Raw genomic sequence first — 6102 nt, 5'->3', positions numbered from 1 at the left:
GTCAGGAAGGCCAACTGCATCTTGGCATGCATCCACAGATGCATCTCAAGCAGGTCCAAGGAGGTGATCCTCCCCCTCTATGCGGCACTGGTCAGGCCGCAGCTGGAGTACTGCATCCAGTTCTGGGCGCTGCACTTCAAGAGGGATGTGGACAACATGGAGAGGGTCCAGAGGAGGGCCACTCGCATGATCAGGGGCAGCAGGGCAGGCCCTACAAGGAGAGGCTACGGGACCTGAACCTGTTCAGCCTCTATAAGAGAAGCCTGAGGAGAGATCTAGTGGCCTGTTACAAACTAGTCAGAGGGGACCAGCAGGCATTGGGGAAGTCCCTGTTCCCCCGTGCACTACCAGGAGTAACGGTCACAAGCTGGCAGAGGGTAGATTTAAGCTAGATATCAGGAGGTGCTACTTCACGGTCAGGGCGGCTAGGATCTGGAACCAGCTTCCAAGCAAAGTTGTGCTGGCTTCTACCCTGGGGGTTTTTAAGCGAAGGCCAGATGTACACCATGCTGGGGTCATTTGACCCCAGTACTCTTTCCTGCCATGGCAGGGTGTCGGACTCGACCCTAGGAACCTTCCAACCCTAGGAACTATGAAACTATATTAAATATTTTCAAATCAATAACAACCTATACCCAAAAGTAGGAACTGAAACAGCTGAGGAGTACTCTGAAACACTAATGTCTTGGAAAATGAAGATTTCAGAGGATGAGAGGACTGCAAGCTTAAGTTTCATATTTTATAAAGGTAAAATGGGGGGCAGGGCACAGAACTATAATCCCAATAATTTGGCAGGTTTTCAGAGCCAAATAATGGAACAGAATTAATGGAATATTCTTTCAACAAAGAACTAGAGGCTAATATATAATTTATGTAGATGTCATATAGGATGCTGGGATAGCAACTGAACAGACTTCAGCTGGCATGCTGTGCCTGGTATTGGGCATGATATTTCATGGAGGATATGGACCAATCTGAGAAATTCCAGAGGAAAGTAACAAAAATTATCAGAAACCTAGAAAATATAATTTATGAAAACTTCATGAACTAGGTTTGTCCAGACAAGAGAAGACATGATAACAGCCGTCAAATAAGTAAAAGGTTACTGTAAAGAGGAGGATTTTAATCTGTACTGTATAGCCACCAGGATTAGGACAAGTAGTAATGGTCTTAAATTGAAAAAAAGCGAGAGTTAGGCAAGACATTCAAAATACATTTTCTAAATATAAGGGAGTTAAAGCACTGGAACAGATTATTTACAGAGGCTATGGAACCTCCACCATTGAAGTCTATTTAGTAGACAATTAAACAAGTCTCTCCCAGGAATGGAACCTACCTTTAGTGCAGGTGAGTGGACAAGATGGCATTTAAAAAGCTCCTACTCCTCCACTGCTTATGATTATGCAATGACGCAAATTGGTTACTGTTACAGAATATCTGAAGCACCTGGTTGAACAGTGAAACTCCAATAAAGCACATTCTGACACAGCCAATTGCAAGATAAAACACCTTCAAAATGTAAACGCAGGTTAAACTCTTAGGATGAGAGTCTCTGTATTAGACAGCAATAACTCAGAGAAGAATTTAGGAGTTCTGATAGATAGTCACTTCAGCAGGGGCTCTCAGTGCAATTCTGTGGCTAATACGGTCAATACACTCCTGGATGTATCTTAATGCAGACAGTAAATGAAGACAAATAAAGTCAGCTACTGAAAGACCAGTGTAGTTTGCAACAAAGATAGGGAAGGAGATAACAGCCTAGTGTAGTGGAAGAACAAGTTAGAGATTACTTAGAGAAGTTAGATGTTTTTAAGTCAGCAGAGCCAGATGAGATGAGTGCTGAAGGAATTAGCTGAGGTAATTTCAGAGCCATTGGCTATCCTCTTTGCGAACTTGCAGAGGTAAGGGCCTGGATGTCTGAAAAAGGGTAAATATAGTGCCCATCTTTAAGAAAGGGAAAAAGAAAGATTCAGAGATTTATAGTTGACTCAGTTGATATCAGGAAAGGTCATGGAAGAGGTCATCAGGGAATCTATTTGTAAGCACCTGGAGAACAAGGGGAGCCAATACATTGGCTGCTCCAATGCACTGTAATTACAGCACATCATGCTCATTCAACAAGCTTTAGTTAAAGCATGTCCACCACCATTTTTAAGTGTGGGGATGCTGATACATGGGATGTTCCAAGCACTCTAATTAGAGTGGCTCTCAGAACTGCTCTAATTAAAGTGCCCTGCCCCCAACTCCTGGAGCACATGATCAGAAGTGATCAGATCAAGGTGATCAGAAAGAGCCAGAATGAATGAATCAAGAGCAAGTCATACCTAAGAAACCTGGTTTCTTCCTATGACAACATGATGGATTCTATGGATGGAGGAAGAACAATAGTGATGAAGTAATTAGTAGAGCTAACTGCACATTGTCATGCATTACTAGATGCCTCACTAACAGGTCCAGGGAGGTGATGCTCCCTGTCTGTGCAGCACTGGTCAGGCCGCACCTAGAGTACTGCATCCAATTCTGGGTGCTGGAATTCAAGAAGGATGTGGACAACCTTGAGAGGATCCAGAGGAGGGCCACTTTCATGGGTAGAGACCTGCAGGGAAGGCCCTATGAGGAAAAGCTGAGGGACCTGGACCTTTTCAGCCTCCACAGGAGAAGGCTGAGGGGGAATCTTGTGGCAGTATACAAATTCACCGGGGGCAGGGGAGAGGAGCAGGAACTAGGAGATGCTCTGTTTACCAGAGCACCCCTTGGAATAACCAGAAACAACAGCCATAAGCTGTTAGAGTGTAGATTTAAGTTGGATATCAGGAAGAAATTCTTCACTGTTAGGGCTGCCAGAATCTGGAATGGGCTTCCAAAGGGTGGTGCTCTCCCCTACCTTGGGGGCCTTCAGAAAGAGACTGGACAAGCACCTGGCTGGGGTCACATGACCCCAGCACTTTTTCCTGCCATTGGCAGGGGGTTGGTCTCAATGATCCATTGAAGTCCCTTCTGACCCTAGCATCTATGAATCTATGAATAGATGTGACACAGTGTTTACATGGCTTTCAATACCACTTGCAACATTTCCATTAGGTAACGAAAGAGATACAGACAAGAAGATAGAATTTTAAGGTAGATAAATAACTGACTGAATCATTATACTTAATGAACAGTCATCAATGGGTTGATGTCCAGTTGGGATGAGATATGAAGAGAATTTCCCCAGGGGTTTTGTCCTGGGCCTGGTATTGTTTAATATCTTCAGTAATGATTTGGAGGATAGGATTGAGTGTATACTTAGCAAATTTGCAGATAACACCAATTTGGGTGGAGTTGCAGACACTGGAGAGCAGAGCTAGGTTTCAGAATGATCTTGATAACCAAAGAAAATGGTCTGCTATCAATCAAATGAAATTCAGTTAAAACAAGTCAAATGTCTTGCCTTTAGGATGCAACAATTACATTCACATATACATGGGAATTGACTGGCTAGGCTGTAGTACTGTAGAAAAGGACCTGAGTATTACAGTGGACCATAACTGAATATGAGTCAACAGTGTGGTTTTGTTGTAAAAAAAAAATCCAATAACAAAATGGGTTATATTAACAGAGGCATCACTTGCAAATCAAAATAAGTTTTCCTTGTACTCTATTTGGCACTGGCAAAGCCTCACTTGGAGCAGTGTGCCCTACTTTGGGCCTTATACTTCAAGAAAGATGTGGACAAATTTGAAAGAGTCCATCAAAGAGTAACAAGAGTAACAGGGTTGGAATCTCCAACCCTGGAATTTTGTAAGTGAAGTTTAGAAAAATATTTGACTGGGATGCTTTAGTCAGGGATGATCAGGAGTTGACCAAATAACCTGAAGTCCCTTCCAACACTACTTTTCTATTATTTTAAGTAGAATCAGGGAAGTAATCTTTCCCCCTGTACACAGAACTCCCATGGGTGATTGGCACAATCCCAAAGCATGACATTTGGTTAAAATCCTTATGTGAATGGAGAGCTGTAGGTAAGGCTGCTACTATAGTTGTGCGCCTTGTTCTTGCGCTCACACTTCAAGAAAGTGGTGGAAATCTTCAACAGAATTCAGAAGAGGAGGTTAGGCATGAAGCTGGAAAATAAACCCTACAGTGAAAGGCTCAAGAACCGCTTATTCAGCTTATAACAGGGAAAGTGGAGAAGTAATTGATTGTTGTCTACATGGAACCATGGAAAAGATCTCTGATAGTGAGGAGAGAGGTACTTTCCAACCTTGCTGACATAGCTGCAATGGCTGGAGGCAGAAATAAGACTAATCCAGCCTTGAAATAAAATATAACTTCCTCACAGGGAAGGTAATTAAGGACTGAAAAATCTTAGCAGGGTAGTGATCTTCTTCAAAACAATATGAACTATTTATCTAAGAATATGCTGTAATGCAGTCTTTAGGAGAAAGAGTATGGTTGCATGTGAAGAAGTTGTTATGGATGGTTGCTCCTAGCTTTGGAGTCGGTAAACATTCCCTTTGTTCAGCCCCTTCCTTCATTGGCCTTAGGGAGCAAAGGATTGCCTGCATTGTTCTCAAAAAATTAACACCACTGGCAGCTCTCCATTTATATCAGGATTCCAACCAATTGGTACATAAATTATATTCCTCATACAAAATCAAGAACATTTATTTACAGTGATGATATCACCATCCTAGCACAGAACTCTGATCCTAGCATTATTGAAATCACACTCAGTAATGATTTGGCAAAATTAGAAAACAATTTTAACAAATGGTATTTGAAGCCCAACCCTGACAAAACAGCTTATTCCTTTTTTCACCTCACTAATGCCCAGGGTAACACTTGACTAAGAATCAGCTTTTGTGGAAAACTGGTCAACTATGAACCCAACTGCCAAATATTTAGGATGCCACCTCAACTGTAATCTCACCCATAGGTATCATCTACAAATAACTAAGAATAAATGTGTCGCATGTAATAACATCATCCCCAAACTGGCTGGAATGCATTGGGGAAATGATGCTGAAGCTCTTAGAACATCAGCATTGGCCCTTCTTTATTCAGCAACTGAGAACTCTGCCCCAGTTTGGGCAGGAGTACCCATACCAGCCTGATTTTTTATCATGAATCCTACATCTAAACCCCCTGGGCTTTGCTTTAATGAAACTACCTACAACATAAGTGAAATTTTATTAAAGACCATAAGCATGGTGAAATCCAAACTATAGCACATATCATGGAGGAATGTCCTATTTATCATTTTAATGGTTGCCTGAAAGACCTGCACCAGGCTACTGCCAATGCTTTGCAACAGATATCAAATCTAAAAATGTCATTCTAGCCGTATCCCTCAATGCGGCTGTTCATAGGTTGGTTCTATCATTTGGCTGCTGTATTCCATATGAATGAATGAATGAACGAATGAATGAATGACAACCAAATTTCATACTTTGGGGCTTCTATCAGTTACCTGCAGGAATGAGGAAGTAGTTCTTTTTTCATCAGCTCCCACCTGGGAAGAGGATTGCATTCCTTAGATGCATCCAGGATTCCCCACAGCTGTAGACAGGAAAGTGAACCAGTGTGGGCTGCTGTGATGAAGAGAATCCTTTTCCTTAGATACCTAGCTGGTTGATTTTTCATACAAACTATCAAAGTGATTGTCAGATTTGAGATCAAAAAACAATTCTCCACCCCCCAAGTCAAATTGACAAGGACTTCAGAGGTTTTTCTCTTTCTTCTGTAGCACAGGATGCATGACATCTCCTGGACTCACCTAGATATAGCCAATCTATATATCTATATCTATCTTACTTTCTATGACCAGATGACTGGTTCTATGGATGTGGAGAGCAGTGGACATGACATACCTTGACTTTAGCAAGTCTTTTGATATGGTCTCCCACAACATTTTTGCAAGCAGGCTATGGAAGTATGGGGTCCATTAACAGACTGTAAGGAGGATAGAAAACTGGATGGATCATCAGGATCAAAAGGCATCAATCAATGGCTCCATTTGTAGTTGGTAGCTGGTATCAAGTCAGGTATCTGAGAGATTGGTCCTGGGGTGGGTTTTGTTCACTATCTTCATCAATGACCTGGAACATGGAGTGGAGCGAA

General features: G+C 42.1%; 1 protein-coding gene across 1 annotated transcript in view; it reads right to left on the bottom strand.

Annotated features, from left to right (window-relative positions):
• The window catches only part of CASR (calcium sensing receptor), a 150381-nt gene extending 144303 nt beyond the window's left edge, over positions 1–6078 (bottom strand). The window contains exons 1-2 of the mRNA XM_019516078.1: positions 5853–6078; positions 1337–1446 (exon numbers count right to left, since the gene is read on the bottom strand). The gene's annotated coding sequence lies outside the window, so the exon portion shown is untranslated. The remainder of the gene's footprint in view (positions 1–1336; positions 1447–5852) is intronic.
• Between the last annotated feature and the right edge of the window lie 24 nt (positions 6079–6102).

This window comes from Gavialis gangeticus, unplaced genomic scaffold, assembly GCF_001723915.1.
Source record: "Gavialis gangeticus isolate Ggan-Ray unplaced genomic scaffold, GavGan_comp1, whole genome shotgun sequence".
In the NCBI taxonomy this organism is placed as follows: domain Eukaryota; kingdom Metazoa; phylum Chordata; order Crocodylia; family Gavialidae; genus Gavialis; species Gavialis gangeticus.
Note: the sequence above shows the minus strand (reverse complement) of the source record. Positions and strands in the feature narration are given on the sequence as shown.